Source organism: Alexandromys fortis, unplaced genomic scaffold (assembly GCF_014885135.2).
Source record: "Alexandromys fortis isolate MF-2015 unplaced genomic scaffold, M_Fortis_MF-2015_v1.1 scaffold_43, whole genome shotgun sequence".
Taxonomy (NCBI): Eukaryota; Metazoa; Chordata; class Mammalia; order Rodentia; family Cricetidae; genus Alexandromys; species Alexandromys fortis.
In genome coordinates, this window is record NW_026067928.1 from 5,362,504 (window position 1) to 5,379,928 (window position 17,425).

The window sequence follows — 17,425 nt, forward strand, 5'->3', positions numbered from 1 at the left end:
CCTACAATTCACAATCCCAAAGAACCTAGACAACAAAGAGAACCCTAAGAGAGACATAGATGTATCTAATCTACATGGAAAGTAGAAAAAGACAGGATCTCCTGAGTAAATTGGGAGCGCTGGGAGCATGGGAACCATGAGAAACGGTAGAAGGAGAGGGGTGAGGAAGAAAGGGGAGTGGAGAAAAACATATAGCACAATAAAAATTGTTCAAATACGAGCAGCGGGGCTGTGTTCCCGGCACCTGGCCACCCGCATGGCTAGATTATGCCCCGAAAAAATTACACAAAAACTGTATTTCTTTTAAACACTGCTTGGCCCATTAGCTCTAGCCTCTTATTGGCTAGCTCTTACATATTGATCTAACCCATTTCTAATAATCTGCGTAGCCCACGAGGTGGCTTACCAGGGAAGATCTTAACCTGCGTCTGTGGTGGGTGTGAGAATCATGGTGACTCCTGACTCGGCTTCTTTCTCCCAGCATTCTGTTCTGTTTACTCCATGCACCTAAGGGTTGGCCTATCAAATGGGCCTAGGAAGTTTCTTTATTAATTAACCAATGAAAGCAACAGATTAGAAAGAAATCACTCCCACATCAAAAAATAATAAAAGGGGGAATAAAGAAATTGAGTATTTAGAAAAACGCCAAAATAAACTATACTTACTTTCATTGGCAATAGAAACTGAACAAATTTAAGAAAAACACCAAACAACAAGCAACAACAACAAAAACCTTCTATTCTATCCTCAAGACAATTAGACTGTGTTTTTCTCAGCTTCAGAGAACATTTTCTACATGTATGTTTTTTCCTTACACTTGAACTGATTTCCTCACGTCTACAAGTTTTCTTTTGCACAGTCACAGGGAACTCAATTCAAGATTCTTTTTTACTGAATTTTGATGAAAAACAAAACATTCTTTTGTGTGTGCAGGCTTAAACTAAATTGCCTCTACAATTCAGTTTTCCTATAAATTGTCTGTATTCTGGAGAACAGTAATGCTCTTGATTAGCATAAACAGCTGTTTGATTGAGCTACCTCCATAAACTTATAAGAAAAGGAAAAGGAAAGAGACTTTTTCGAGGCATAATGTACACTTGACAGGAGTAGAAGGCTATACAAGAAGCAGAAATGCTTAAATGTTGGATCAATATAATGATACAAAGTCACTTCACAAGCATTTTCTTTACAGCTGCACAGTCTTCCACCATTTACAGGGTAGAGTTGTAATTACTGCCTGTCCATTAACTTATATGTCTTTCCTTGACCCATAACTGGATTAATGGAACTTGCTTGTTAACACCCTTCACTCAACGGAGGTAAACCTTTGTGCTGCAAGTAGTTGATAGTGTTCAGATTAGCACTCTAACTTCACAGTGTAACTATTGGCATTTATTAATGCATCTATCAGTTTCTATTTTGTTGACCAGACTAAGATCCAGTTTAAAGAAAAAAATGTGTTTTGCATCCTCAGTGCCTATTTAGAGTTAAACTGAGGAGAAGCTGCTAAGATGCAATGTATATAACAGATTGTACAGATACAAAAACTGTGTGTGAGAGAAGTACATATTTATGTGTATATGCATACACACAGAATATATACACCTATGTAACCACGGCATAATGATGCACACAAATAAATATAAATACAATTATAAATGCAAATACAGATGGAGATACAGATACAGGTGTGGATGCAGATACAGATAGATACAGGTTTGGATACAGATACAGGTGTGGTACAGATGCACATATAAATACAGATGCAGATACAGATACAGGTGCAGATACAGAGGCAGATACAGACAGAGATGCAGCTACAGACACAGATGCAGAAACAGATACAGCTGCAGATGCAGACACAGATGCAATACAATACAGATGCAGGTACAGAGGCAGATGCAGATATAGATGCAGACACAAAAAGGATACTTAGGACTTTTTAAATGAACTGTTAGGATAGCAACTGGCAAAATCCTCCTGTTCCAGATTACCTTAGACTGAGAGTCCTCAAAGGGAATTCAAAAACTGTACCTTACTGACTATGGCCACATACATAATGTTAAAACTACTTTAGTTCCCAAGAAGAGGAGCAGAAGTCTATTTCAGAATCCTGTGCTCAGGGAGGTTTTAGAAGTTTGTATTCACAGCCCAGTTTCACTGCAAAGGGCGAGGCTAAGGGTGAAAGACTGGTCTCTAATAATTATACATATGTAAGCATTTAGAATAGTAAAAATCTGCTCCATAAAACCAAGTGTTAAAAATATGGGATGCCTTTTGACGTTCTGAAGTTATTACCTTTACCAATGTCTAAAGTTTTGGGGTCATATGTGTGGTTCATTGAAGGGTAACAATGTGATAAGTGGGGCACAATGAGAGGCAATGATAAAGAATTTTGTGTTTAAAATCTGAGAAAGCACTTATTTGACAATTATTTTTGTCAGTTTTTTAAAAGTCTTTCCTGCAGTGAGCAGAGGAGTAAGAAGACTCAGGCTTTGGTTAGAGACTATCTCAGGTCTCTAGGGCAGATGTTCTCAGCCTGTGGGTCATGACCCCCAAACAGGAGTTACATATCAGATATCCTGTATATCAGATATTTATAGTATGTATCTGTTACTATTCATAACAGTAGCAAAATTATAGTTATTTAGTAGCAAAAAATAATTTTATGGTTGGGAAATCACCACAACATGAGGTACTGAATTAAAGGGTTGCAACATTAACATGGTTGAAAGCCATTGTGTAGAGAACTGAAATTTCAGTCAAGTTGTTATTTCTAAGTAAGCTACATTATTTCATTTATTAATTCTGTGGATGATGAGACTAAGGCTTCGGGAAGCTTTTAAACACACTGCAAAGTTGCTTATAGACAAGCTGTGAGATTCATGTATGAATAGGGGGTTACCATATATGCACTGACACACAGACGCACATTATGCCTGAGGATATAAGCACAAACATTTTGTTTAAAAGTGTTTCTCCCAGAATGTTTGTTTTATAAATAGAGCATCTACCTTACATACAATTTTAATGCCGAGAGCTTGTTCCTGCCCTGGAGAAATAATTCAATATGCAATTCACTTATAGATAAGTTTCTTATATTCTGTGTTTTAATTTAAGCTTTTCATTTTCTGCCCTGTTGTAAAAGAGCATATCAGGTTTCCCTCTGTGCTTTTATATCACTTAAATCAACCTTGGAGATCTCATCATAAAAATGTCAGTATTCAGGCTTTCTCCAGCTCACCTCTGTTTATCAAGGGCTGGGATACAAAACTAAATACCAACAAAACCTTAAACATCATTTAGAAGAAAGCCCTAAAATAATCAAACACATAAAACCTTCATAAAGAGGAGCTTGCCCTGGCTGTCAACTCTTTGGGTTTAAGGCTCCATCTTCCGGAGTCATACAACTCAGCTTAATTTTTAAACATTCTTCCATTGTATTGAAATATTTTTCCTTTTAAAAATTATTATTCTTCTATTGTTCCATCTCTTCATGTCACTGTACTGTTGTCCTCTTCTCAGTTGTTCAGAATGATATATATGTTAATAAAGAAAAATTAAACACGCTTTCTTTTTATTTTATGTATTAATAAAGTAGAACAATGTCTGGTCATGACATGGTATTTTTAGGAATGATTTTAATTCAAACTAAGTAAAAACATTTAATAAATGAACTAAAATTCATCCCAATCCCAATTCATGAAAGGATCACTGGTATTTTTCAAAATCACACACTTGGCATCCCTTTGTGTATTTATTATGCTATATTTATATTTCATACATCAAGTAAGGAATACAAAGGAGAACTTTTATAAACTGCAAGCAATTTATATAGCTTTGCTTAAAAGGTGTCATGTTACATGTGGAAACCATTTCCACTCTACAGCATGTGAGACCTGACTCTTTTGTGTTGCTGACACAGGGTTAGTTTCCTGTAAACTGAGAGGCAGAAAAGTCCCCGGGAACTGTTTAGTCTCCTTTCTCCTCTATGGACCTCTTTGTCTAAACCTACTGTTAGGAGTGGATCCAATGGAAATATTGCTTCTTTTTTATTTTCTTTTGAGACAGGAAAATGTGTCAGCACATTACATGAAGAACAACCAGATGTCTCCTCCGCTCTTTATTTTAGTCTGTACATTGCCCATAGTCTGTTTGTCTTCTTTGGCTCATAAGCCAATGAAGACCTAAAAAGAAGAGCCCTTAATAAGAAAGACCATGTATTTGAAGGAGAGAGGGGAGGGGCATATGAGAGGGTTTGGAGGGGGGAAAGGGAAGGGAGAAATGTAATTAAATTACAATCTCAAAAATAAGCTAACCACAACAAAGGAGTAACACCCAGGAAGTCATCTCATCAAGAGCCTGGCTCAGTGGATGAGCAGACCCAGGAAGGAACCTCCTACCGTGGTTTTGCTAAATGAACACAGTATAAAACTGTCTTATATGTTTATTTTTATAAGAGACAGGTGCAGCTATCAAACTTCACAGAAAAAGCCTATTGTTGCCCTGGACTGCAATCAGGCCAAGCAATTTCTTTATTAATTAACCAATGAAAGCAACAGATAGATAGAAGACCCAACACATATTACAAAATGCAGGGTGACTGTGGGACTGCCTTCTGGAAATGACACAGCTGATGCTCACTAATGTTGTGGTTATCTGCACAAGACCTATTAGTCATGACCAAAGGAGGAAGGGCTCCCGAGCTTCCTCCATTCCCTGAAGGACTGTTGACAGCTAGTGGTGGCTGAAGGAAGGAATGCCACATTCTTGACTAGTGTCACCAGGAAGTTGCTTTTGTTCAAGTATATAACCTCGCACCTACAGTCATGCAGGCAACTCTGTTTAAATTAGTGGGTCACACAGAGAGAGAAAGAACACTGAAGAAGAAGACGGTCTGGGAAGAAGGAGGGAGATGAGACAGAATCATTGGAGAAGGATGTGAGGAACTGAACTGCATAATATATATGCATGAAATACAAAGAATAAAAATACCAGCTTCTTTGTCCCCCAAAGTCAGTGAAAGCAGAATAACTATCTACTATAAATGCAATATATTTACTACATCCCATAGGGCAGTGGTTCTCAGCCTGTGGGCCATGACCTTTTTGGGGTTGTTTATTAGGTATTTACATCATGATTCTTAACTGTAGCATAATTACAGTCATGAAGTAACAGTGAAAATAATTTTATGGTGGGAGTCGCCACAGTTTGAGGAACTCTATTTATGGATTACAGGATAGGAAGGTTGATAATCACTCTGATAGGACCTTGCATCTTCATGTTTCAGCTTCATTAAATTACAACATCAAAGTGTCAAGCTGTCTTTGCCTATTCTATAAAAGGATGTCAGAAAAAGAAGCCTCCAACTACTATCAGGACATCAGACATGTGGGCAGTCTTTGCATGGATATTTCTGTCAGATGTCTCTCTTCAAATGCCTTTCTTCCTTCACCACCAACCCTAGATGACAAAAACAATGCTTGCTTTGGCTTTGCTTTTCTAAAACAATGCCAAGCTGGCACTCCCTACCAAACTGTTTCCCATAAATGGATAAAGTCATCTCTGCCCCACTATCTTAAATCTGAGAGGTAGGCTACTGTGCAGTCACTTCCACTGAGAATCCAGACACACTTCTTTTGGCAAATCAATGTATCAAACTAGAAAAAAATTTCCTCAGTAGTGAGAATATTAAATATTCACAGAACAGGAAGAGGCAGTGTAGAGTCAGGCAAATATTCTATGAGTAAAGGGAAAGGCAAAGGTGTTTAAAGACAGCATCAAGGGAAACATGAATCCTCAAAGAAAGGAAATTGATCTTTTTCAGTTCAGAAGCTGAAAAAATCAAAGGAAAGTGCAAAAAGCTAGATGAGCCAAGACCATGACGATCTTGGAAAAAAAAATCAAGACAGAAATTCTGACACAGCACAGCTTTGATTCTCCTGAACCTTGGAGTCCTCAGAACTGAAGCAGCTTTGCCATGAACAGCATTTCCATAACAGATACTTATCTAAAATATGTTCACAAAAATAAAGTGCTGAGGAGCAGTGCTAACAAATGCAAAACAAAAACGTTTTGAATAATTGCACATTGGATGTGGGTAGCCCCCCCAAATTTTCCACCCCTCCCAGAGAAGACAAAGTCACTCCCAATGGAGCCATTAACTATCTTGAATCTTTACCTGCCATTTTACCTGACGTTTAAACCCGAGTGCTGTAAGAACTCAAAATGGATACAGTGGATAAATACTGGGAGGAGGAGGAAAGCGATGCGATTTTCAACAGTAGACGTCTTAAAGCCACAGTTGAAAGCTTGCCCTCGATCTACCGTTAGCTCTAGATTAGTTCCTTCTCTTTCAAAACTCACTGCATATGTGGTTTGAGTGTTTCCTACAAAACCCATGTGGAAATGGAATTGGCAATGCAGACAAAGAACATCTAAAGAAAAGGCTCCAGCATGAGGGGTCCAGAATCATGGAAGCATTAATGATATTATTTTGGAAGTAGTTTAGTGATTCTGGGAGTGGGCTCTTAATAGAAGGGGAAGTTGGGTCTCCATCCTTCCTTTCTCTGACTTACACATCCTTACCTATCTTCCTGCCATGTTGTTCTGCAGCACAGAACCCTTCACTAGATGCTACACCATGCTCTCAGACTTCCGAGCCTCCACAGCTGTGAGCCAAATGAAATTCCATTGTGTATAAATTACCCAGCTTGTGACATTCTCTTATAGCAGGAGCAGATGGACTATGGCACTAGCAAATACTTTGTGTTAATAGGAACCCTGGACAATGTGCCTTTTCTAAGGAGTTTTACTATCAATTATTCAGATTCGCACTGGTTAACAGGCCTCAAGCAAGGCAGAAGTTAGTGAAGCCCCAATGAAATCCAACGTGGAAGACTATTGAATGTATTAAGTAGCTCTGTCACCACTGGGAATATACAGTTTCAAAACTCTCTGCCCTCTGCCAAGAACTGCTCCGTGGTGAGAATAACGAACATGAATAATGCGGGACACAATTTGCACATCAGTCACAGCTTTCCTCCATAGACTGATCAGCTTTGGAAATTACAAACCCGGATGTTTACAATCCCACCGGCAGGAAAATTCAATGGGAATAAAAAGAAGCCAAATAGAGGTAAAAAAAAAAAAAATCCATGAGCAGGGGTGCTGTGTGTAGTCATTTGAAAAGAAATGCTAATGGAGATTCGTCAGGAACAGTGGTGACACACATGATGGACACGTATTGCCTTGGAGCATGTCAGGCAGTCAGTAGAATTCTCGGTTCACATCAGGACAACCTAATTTGGAAGTCCTACAAAGCTAACATTTCGAGTTAGCCTTTCCAAAGAGTTTGGAACTAAAAGGCGAAGATACTTTTTGATGATGAGCAAGACTTTTCCTGACCTGTGGTCCACTTCATTATAATTTGGCCAACAACTCAGCAAGGTCATGCTCCCAAAGCTCTTTCTACAATCAGATGGGGAAAGGGCTTTGATGGCAGAAGTTATTTTAATCTTGGCTAGAAAGCCAAGAAACAATCACAAGAGATCTGTAAGGAGAGAATGGGGGTCAAGGCCTGCTCTGAACAAGAAGAAAGATCTAAAACTCATTTCCTACCATTATTTCTTTGCAATATAGACATATAAAATGACAGCCCTCCCTAACTGCTTTCCCGACATGTCCTCTCAAGCATGCTCTATGAGCAGTGAAGAACATTGCACATCTGCTCTTAAGAGAAATGACTTTAATTGCAAAGCAGCTAATGGGGTGTTTTCTCCCATAGAATTTCTCCCCATCTGCATACTCTGATTACCACGTCCTCATCAGATCTTGTCGACTTCAACCGTTCATCCTAAATGATCATCATTAATCCCGTCTATGCTATCTCTATATGAGGCAAACTAGTCTGGAGTAATAATGATGTCTGATTGTGCAGCCTTTAAAAAAAACAGATTTTAAACTTCTCCCCTACAAATAAACATATGAAAAAATCAAAATGAAAACCAAACGACCAACCTATCAAACAAACAAACAAATCCCCTAGCTGGCTAGATAAGTCCTAGAACCGGTAGGGGAAAAGAGTCAATGAGTTACATTGAAAAAGGACAATACTAGACATCATATGGAAAGACAAAAAGCCCAAGATAGCTAAAACAATTTTGTACAATAAAAGAACTTACGGAGGTATCACCATACCTGATTTCAGTCTCTACTACAGAGATATAGTAATAAAAACAAAATGGTATTTCCATAAAAACAGAGAGATTGAAAATGTAATGTATAACCTATGGACACATGATTTTTGATCAAAGAAAGCATTTTCAAAAAATTGTATTCATCTAATTGGATAACAGTATGTAGAAGAATAGGTCCATATCTCTCACCCTTCACAAAATTTAAGTACAAGTGGATTAAAGACCTTAGTGTAAAACCAGATACGCTGAACACTAATAGGCAAGAAAGTGGGGAATAGTCTTGAACTTATTGGCATAGGAAACAACTTCTTGAACAGAACACCAATAGCTCAGGCACTGAGAACAACAATGAATAAATTAAACCTCATGAAATGGAAAAGCTTCTGTAAGGCAAGAGATGCTGTCAATAGGACAAAAATGGCAGTTGTTGATGCCCTGATGTGGGAGTGATTTCTTATTAATAAAGAAACTGCCTTGGCCCATTTTATTGGATAGAAAATTAGGTAGGCGGAGTAAACAGAAGAGAATGCTGGGAAAAAGAAGCTGTGTGAGGAGTCGCCATGATGCTCCCACTCCAGACAGACGCAGGTTAAGATCCTCTCTGGTAAGCCAGCTCATGGGCTACACAGAATATTAGAAATGGGTTAGAACAATATGTAAGAGCTAGCCAATAAGAAACTGGAACTAGCCGGGCCAGGCAGTGTTTGAAAGAATACAGTTTCCGTGTAATTATTTCTGGGTATAAGCTAGCCATGCGGGCGGCCGGGTGCCGGGGACGCAGCCCCGCCGCTCCTATTTCAACAGATGGCGCCCAGACGTGATGGGCTAAATCCACTTAAAAACCTGAGAAGGCTTAAAAATAAGGGAGAGAGAGTTTAACACAGATTTTTGCTGTTTTGTTGGTGGCGTGCTGTAGAGAGATTCCTGATTCAGCTACAACAGCAGAAAAATAAGCTACATCATTTTAAAGCGCGGCTTCCTGGGGGCTGTGCTGCCAGCATGAACTCTGGCTTTAAAGCATTTCAAGGCTTTTATGGGACTGGATGTTTGTGTTCCGCTTGGGATCGGAGGAGAGTGCTCTGAGACCGTGCAGATGGCTCAGAGCTCCCCGCCTGCACCTGGGCAGAAGGCAGAATCAGGCTTAGGCAGGCGGAAGAGCATGGCGGATTCCTGCCGCTATACAGAGACGCATTTTCAGACTGCGCAGTGCTCTGCATGTCAGATTTGGCTGTAACTTGGATGAAAAGAGTTTCTGTGCTGCACACTCAGTCTCAGAGTTAAACTGCTGAGTGCGGCTCCAATGTGGACTTGCTGTGTGCCTGAAACTGTGAATGGTTCAGGGGCACCAAATGACTCTGAGGCAGGAGCGGCTGCTCCATGCTGAACTGTGCTGATCTCAGGCAGGAACTACCGTAATTACCTTAAAACCGTGCAGTTAAGGTTTAGACTGGGCAGGACACAGGCAGTACCGTATTACCTGTAAATGGTGCAACTTAAGTTTTTAAGAAATGCTTAACATTTTAAGAAATGCTCCTGTATAGTAAAGAAATTACAGATTCACAATAAAACAGATTCAGACACTGTTGGATAAATGTACGTAGGCTTGGGAAAGAGAAGAAAAAGAATATAAAGAATAAAGTTAATGTCTTAAAAAGAAAAAGGGTAAAGTCTTTAAAGAGACAGAGTACAGAAGTACAGAGAGTTATAGATTAAAAGAAATAAAGAAATATAAGCCACGTAAAAATGGAAAATTCACAGAGAGTCTGGATTATGTACATTGTGTTTTCTTTAAAATTTTTGACTGTGAAGGAGCTAAGTACAGAGAGACATTTCATTACATGGGCTGCCAATCTAAACCAAAATGGATATAAGGGTATTATGATTTCAGAATTTGGGTCTAAGGATATGATGCTTTGGAGAGGGTCTTCTTTTGTTTTTGCAGAGGATGAGACCCTGTGGATTGCATCTATTCCGATTTGGTATGATAGACCACGCCCTCCTGAAAGGTTGCTGTGAATACCCTCAAAAAATTGCTTCGCTCAATTGCCAACTGAGATGAAACTAGCATACAGGTTATATCATGAACAACCTAATTAACGACGCCCCTATTCAGCAGGAAGCAGTTTGTAGAGAAAAAACTACGCCCATGTTCCCAAATATTGTTTATAAATGTTCTTTTACATTTAAAGGGGGATATGATATAGATATGAATAATTTGCATTGGTATGGATTTTATGGTCAATTTTGTTATATGTATATGTATTTTTGATCTTGATTAAGGTATTGTGATTGTGTAGTTCATTTAAAAATGTAATGTATAATTAGGAAATATAGGTTGTTAATGGATAATCATCGCTAATACTTAAGCTTGTAGTCATGTTAGTTAGATTTTCTAGATATATAGAGAGATATTTTAGTTAGATAGGCATTCTTCATATCTTTCAAAGGCTGCAGAATATGGCATTTAAGATATTTTAATAACTTAGGGTTTTTCATGACAATGAGACACATTTGCTCCTGGCAGCACCAATCTATTTCAAGAGGAAGATGGGCATCGAAGAGAATCCTTATGGAGTTTGATAGCCATTTGGGCAAGAAACTGCTCTTGCCTGGACTGTTGCATAAACTGGACACAGAGAACCCGCAGAGAGAGGACTGCTGAACTTGCCTAAAGGTGAGATGACCTTTTGGGGTTCCTGCTTCATGAAAGAGTCTGTGAGACATTCTGCAGGACACAGCAAAAAGTGACTGAACTGTCTTTGGAATTTCTTGCTTGATGAGAATGTCTGCTGGATACTATGGGCCTGTAGGCCGAAGATGGATGCCCCAACGGTACAGAGGAACTTTGGGTGACTGTCCAGGCAGCGAGATGTCTCTGTCATTTCTAGAGTTTTCTTATTTCTTGTTTGATAGGTAATATTATATCCTTCTGGAGTCTTTGATGGAGTTGAAGAATGGATAGTTATAGTTTTCCTTAGTTATGATAAGAGATAAAATAGATATAAATATTGTAACTGTAATTCTTACTTGATAACTGTTTTGTTATATGTAATTTTACTATGTTAAAGTTAAAGCCTTTCTTTTTTGTTTAAACAGAAAAAGGGGAAATGATGTGGGAGTGATTTCTTATTAATAAAGAAACTGCCTTGGCCCATTTTATTGGATAGAAAATTAGGTAGGCGGAGTAGACAGAGGAGAATGCTGGGAAAAAGAAGCTGTGTGAGGAGTCGCCATGATGCTCCCACTCCAGACAGACGCAGGTTAAGATCCTCTCTGGTAAGCCAGCTCATGGGCTACACAGAATATTAGAAATGGGTTAGAACAATATGTAAGAGCTAGCCAATAAGAAACTGGACCCAGCCAGGCCAGGCAGTGTTTGAAAGAATACAGTTTCCGTGTAATTATTTCTGGGTATAAACTAGCCATGCGGGCGGCCGGGTGCCGGGGATGCAGCCCTGTCGCTCCTATTTCAACAATGCCCCATGGGGTGTCTTGCCCTTTGTGAAGAGTAGATGGGAGATGAGTGGGGGAAGAGAGAAAAGGATGAGGGGAAGGAAGGAGAACTGTGATTGGTATGTAAATGTATAAAAAATTAAAATAGAAATAAAAAATGCTTAACATTCTTAATCTTCAGGAAAATGCAAATCAAAACTACATTGAGATTCCATCTTACACCTGTCAGAATGGATGAGATCAAAAACACAAGAGTCAGATCATGCTGGAGAGGATGTGGATGGAGCAAGGGGAACACTTCTCCATTGCTGGTGGGAGTGTAAACTTGTACAGCCACTATGTAAATCAGTATGATAGTCCCTCAGAAAATTAGGAATTGATCTACCTCAAGGCCCACCTGTACTACTCTTGGCATATGCAACATCCCCAAAGGATTTTCTATCATACAACAAGGACACTTTCTCAACCATATTCATTGAAGTTTTATTCATAATAGTCAGAAACTGGAAACAACCTAGACATCCCCCAGATGAAGAAAGCATAAAGAAAGTGTAGTCCATTTACATAATGTAGTATTAATAAGCTGTTAAAAATGACATCATGAAATTTGTAGGCAAATTGATCAAACTAGAAAAGATCATGCTGAGTGAGATAACCTAGACTCAGACAATTATGGTTTGTGCTTACTTACAATGGCTCAACCATTAGAAGTAAATCATTAGAAAAGCCATTGCCTGCTTTTGTAAAGGTCCTGAATTCAATTTCCAGCAACCACATGGTGGTTCACAACTGTCTGCAAAGAGATCTGGTGTCCTCTTGAGGAAGAGACCTGGTCAGCTGTCCTCATCAACTTAGATAATGAAACCCAATATGGACAAGTTCAACAGAACACCATATACAGTTTGCCCATGCATTCTCCAGCATTGCCAGGGCATAAATTTCATTCATTTCATTTACTTTTAAATTTTTAAATTTTAAATATTAGCTGTTAAGTAAATGTCAGTGTTGTTATAATCCACAGAGCCAGGAGGCTAAGTGATAAGTAGACCTCATGGGGGAGAGGTGTGCAGCCTCCTGGGAAGGGGAAATGGATAATAAAAAAAGTCTATTCCCCAGTTGTTTTGAGAAGAGGTCAAACTGCTCCTAGAAAACTAGGAACTTCTAACTTGTACTACTTATGTTACTATGTAGGCTGAATACTCTAAGGGTCTAATTTTCTCACTTCCTTTGGAAATTCAATATAAGTTGAAATTAAGTACTATTTTAATTTTCTGTATCCTTATCTATGTTAACTTGTAACCCTATAAGCATCATGAATTATTAGATTTAAATAATGCTTGAGAAAGTCCCAAAGAAACGAGGAACTGCAAATATAAATAGATAAAAGACTTCTGTTTGCTTCACTGTGACATGTAGCTCTGTCTTTATGGCAACTGCTAAATATGAGTATTTTAGTAGAAAAATATAACCACTTAGATCATACGCAGTTTTCACCTAGACTTATGTAATCCTCTCCACTGATTGTAAAAATTCATTAAAAATAAAACTTTATTGTGAAGAACTTGAAAATAAAACATCTCACAAAATGACGTTTAAGGGAGAAAACATCACCATCCACACTGAATCTGTATTAATCAAAATTGAGGAAAAGAATCAAAAGCTATTCTAAGAATTTTCATAAATTACTTGGGTACAGAAACAAAGTATCTGTTATTGGAGGTTTTGAGGGAGTGATGTTTATTGGAACCATTATCATCAGGTTAGCCAGCACACGTGTGGCTGATCCATCCCTGACCGCGTGAGGCCTTCTGTGATCGTCACCTGTGCTGTGCACCTGTGAGTCTCCTGGGGAATAAGTATTTCTTTTCTCCTGTCGCCTTTAAGTCTCATGGGAACCTGCCACGTTACGAAACTCTAAGGAAAACCTTGAGGGAAACAGACACTGAAACTAGTGGAAGAGATTCTTGTCTCTCAAATCCGGCAAAGGATTCCAGAAGTGTTGCTAAGAAATATTTGTTATAAGAATAAAGCAGATGAATATATGAGTGAGATATCATTTTATTGGTTTCTAGAAAGCATTTCAAACTATTTGAGAAGTAACATTATGAGGAGCATGAGAAGCATCAGCTGCCTTTTGGATGCTTTGGTGATATACTAGTGTATCTTGAACCACTATTCTGCAGATCTCCAACTACTATGTTATTAATACATTATAGTATTAGCTAGGTCACTTTTTTTTGTCCTTTACATTGCCCAACCCTTATCAGATACATGGTCTTTTCCCAGAATAGTGGTTGTACTCAGTAGTTTTCTGTAGCAAATTGAAGTCAGAATCTAATTCTGACTTCAGAGGTTGTTTTCACTCACCGCCATGCTGAAAACTTTTGAGGTCTTGAACTTTTACACCACATGCTGTAGAGATCTTTGAATATGTTAATATAGAGTGGTACCTCACACCTCAGAGAATAGATTTTACCAATTTGTACTTAAGACGATGCTCTATTTCTTAGGTCATTGTTGCTTCTGACCAATAAGTTGAAAAAGCATGCTGTTGAATGGTTCTGTGACATTTCTACTATTTTCACAGTTTCAATTTTTTGAAGCCAGTCATTTTACTCTTCAGACAAACAAATGACATCATCTCCAGTCTGAAGAAAAGTTATATTCCAGTTTCTAAATTAAAACTAACAAAATTTCCAGGTCTATGATTAAAATATCTTACTATGAACAGTAACATTGGTAACTGTAAAATATTACTACACTCAATTAACTTTTTAATGCAAGGAAATAGTATTGTTTTAGCATAATAACACCATGGAAACTTCAATACATATTTTATTTCTATATAAATTTCAGCTGATATGGTGCCTAGGATGAAACATTAATATACTATAATAATTAAAGAGGTTCTGATCGATATTATTTTTTTAGAAACTACAACCACTAATTAGATCATAAATGACATCGTTGTCAGCAGAAATATGGAGCCAGGATGAGCATGCTTATTATGGCATGCTTGTTAAAAAGACGGCTTCCCACAGTAGTACTATTGGAAGGGGAGAGAACCTTCAGAAGGTCTTGTGGGGATATCCTTACGTCACTAGGACATGACTTCAGGTTGATGAGACTCCATCTAGCTCACTCTGTCTCTTTCTGGCGAACTAACCTTTTTACTTCCTATTTACCCTGTTTGTCAGTTCTTCTTTCACTGTAGTGATATAGAACTGATGAGTGTAGTTATGACATAGTTTGGAGTTCTCAGAAGTCCCGAAGTGACTCTGTATCATCAGTGTTTTTGTTCCCAGCTAAATATCACATCAAAATTCATGAACACATGGAAATTCAACAGGAACTGTGTTCATGTTGCCTGCATAACAGCTGCAGAATCCACAAGATTCAGGGTTCTGTGGGAATGTTTCTTTTTTCTTTCTTTCTTTCTTTCTTTCTTTCTTTCTTTCTTTCTTTCTTTTTTTTTTTTTTTTTTTTTTGGTTGTTGTTTTTTGTTTTTCGAGACAGGGTTTCTCTGNTTTTTTTTTTTTTTTTTTTTTTGGTTGTTGTTTTTTGTTTTTCGAGACAGGGTTTCTCTGTAGCTTTGGTGCCTGTCTCGGAACTAGTTCTTGTAGACCAGGCTGGCCTTTAACTCCTAATGTTTCTTTTATTGCATGTCCTTTACCTCATTCTTTTTATTATTTTCTTCATTCAATATCTGAGGAAAACTGAGGCCCAATGAGCTTTTTGAAACATAAACATAGACTAAATGAGAAATTTAGTATCTCTTAAAACATTCTTTAACTAGGAACAATCTCTGAATTGGTAAAGCAAAGGCATCTGGTAGATACTCATTTCAAAGCTGCAGCTGTTGTACTTGGGAAGTAGCTCCATGGGTTGTCTTGTGCTTGTCCAGCATTCCTAAAGCCCTGGGTTTGGTCACCAGCATTGCATAAATTGGACATGGTGGTACATACCTATAAGCTTAGCATTTGGGAGGTAGAAACAGGAGGAGCAAAACTGCAAGGCCATTGCTGGCCCCAGGCCAGCCTGGGTTACCTAGGACCTTGTCTCAAAACAAATTATAGCTATTTAAGTATATTGTAACATATATAGATTTTTGCTTGCTGTTATGTATCACCGTCTAATTTTGTTCTTTCATTGAGAACATACTTATATTAACTTATATTAGATTTCTACTAAGGGGTCAGTAAGCCTACACGAGCACAGGTTGTTGGGATTTGGGGTTCCTGAGGGAATAGAAAAGAATGTATATGACTTTAAATAGACCAGTGAGTATCTTAGACATTGAACATGTCAGGTGGCCCACAATTGCCTATAACTTGAGCTGCCAGAGACAGCTCATGCCTCTTAAGGCATCAGTGGGCACCTGCACACTTGTAGCACACAAATAGACACCTACAGATAAAAACAGAACAAGTCTTATAATAAGAACACAGGGGAAAACACAGGTTGGGTAAAGAATTTTTACCTAGGGCAACCCCAAAGCACAGAAAGTATTGCAAAATAAGACAAAGAGAGGAAGGGATGGAAAGGAGAAGTTGAAGCTGACAAAGAAAAAGATGTAAAAGCTAGACTATGTATGAAGACACCGTGTCCCATTTTCTGTAGCCACTAATTCAAGAGCCATGTCAGTTTTGAAACTGTCAATTTGGATTCAATGCTTGTGCCTCTAGCATGATTTCACAGCTTAATGAAAATCTTTGTATCTGCCAGGGAATGTTATCTAATAATAATTTTAATAAAGTAGATGACATTATTTATAACTTGAGGACATTTTGATGCAAATATTTTGATAATGAGCCTATATCTAAGCCATCTAGTTATGAATATTCACAACCAGAACAAGAAGTGTGTGTGTGTATATCAAGTAAGCATTGTCATTGATTAACTAGTTAAAGTGCAATAAAACTTTTATGCCCACTATGCCCACCAATTAATTGTATTGATCAATATCTCACTAGTATTTCTAAAAATATGCACACAGACACTCTTTTAGGAAATGGAGATGTAGGAATCACAAAAAGGGAGATAAAGCAACTAAACATCAAAACCTTACCCAGGTATAAAAGATAATTTTTATTTCTAATCAAACGACATTGATGACCTTAGAGGAGAAGGCCTTGTAGTAGTTTTCTTTTCATGAAAAAGAGCAGGTTTTCTTCTTAATAGACTTTTGTTGATAATCTCAGGTTGATAAGCACTCTTACATTGTAATTAAATATGATTTTTCAGAGGAAGAGCCACTGTGATGGTGAGTTTTATGAAACTGACAAAATAAGGAATATCCTGGGAAGAGTCTCATTAAGTAATCGTCTGATTGAGATTGGACTGTTGACAGGTTTGTGAGGATTATTTTGATTACATTAACTGAAGTAGGAAGATCTGCCCACCATGGTGCCACCACTCCCTAGGCAGGAGATCCAGCACTGTGTGCGAGGAGAAAGTAAGTGGAGTATAAGCAAATATGTTTCTTTTTTTGTTTATTTTGACTGTGGATGTAACTAAGCACTTCAAATTCTTGCTGCCTTGAATTCCCATAAACGTTGAACTAACTGGGAACTACAGTTAGCCCTTTGTGCCCTACATTGTTTTGGTCAGGGTATTTTATCACTGCAATGTGAAATGAAATGAAGATACATGTTTTCATAAAAATCATTCAGATAGATCTCATTCTATTGCCACTGCTACAGTGAGTGAGGTGAATATTGTTATGGTGATTGGTGGTATAGAAATGGAATTATATGTCTTTTTATCAGCACGGA

At 38.1% G+C, this 17,425-nt stretch overlaps 1 long non-coding RNA gene across 2 annotated transcripts in view; it reads left to right on the top strand.

The window, feature by feature from the left end:
- Positions 1–17,425, top strand: part of LOC126503159 (uncharacterized) — a 1,076,305-nt gene that overhangs the window by 139,484 nt on the left and 919,396 nt on the right. Inside the window, exon 1 of one of the 2 annotated variants that reach the window (XR_007592186.1) lies at positions 9,177–10,435. The exons of the other annotated variant lie outside the window; for it this stretch is intronic. This is a non-coding gene — a long non-coding RNA (uncharacterized lncRNA). Of the gene's footprint in view, positions 1–9,176; positions 10,436–17,425 lie in introns of those variants that run through there. 2 annotated transcript variants of the gene reach the window in all.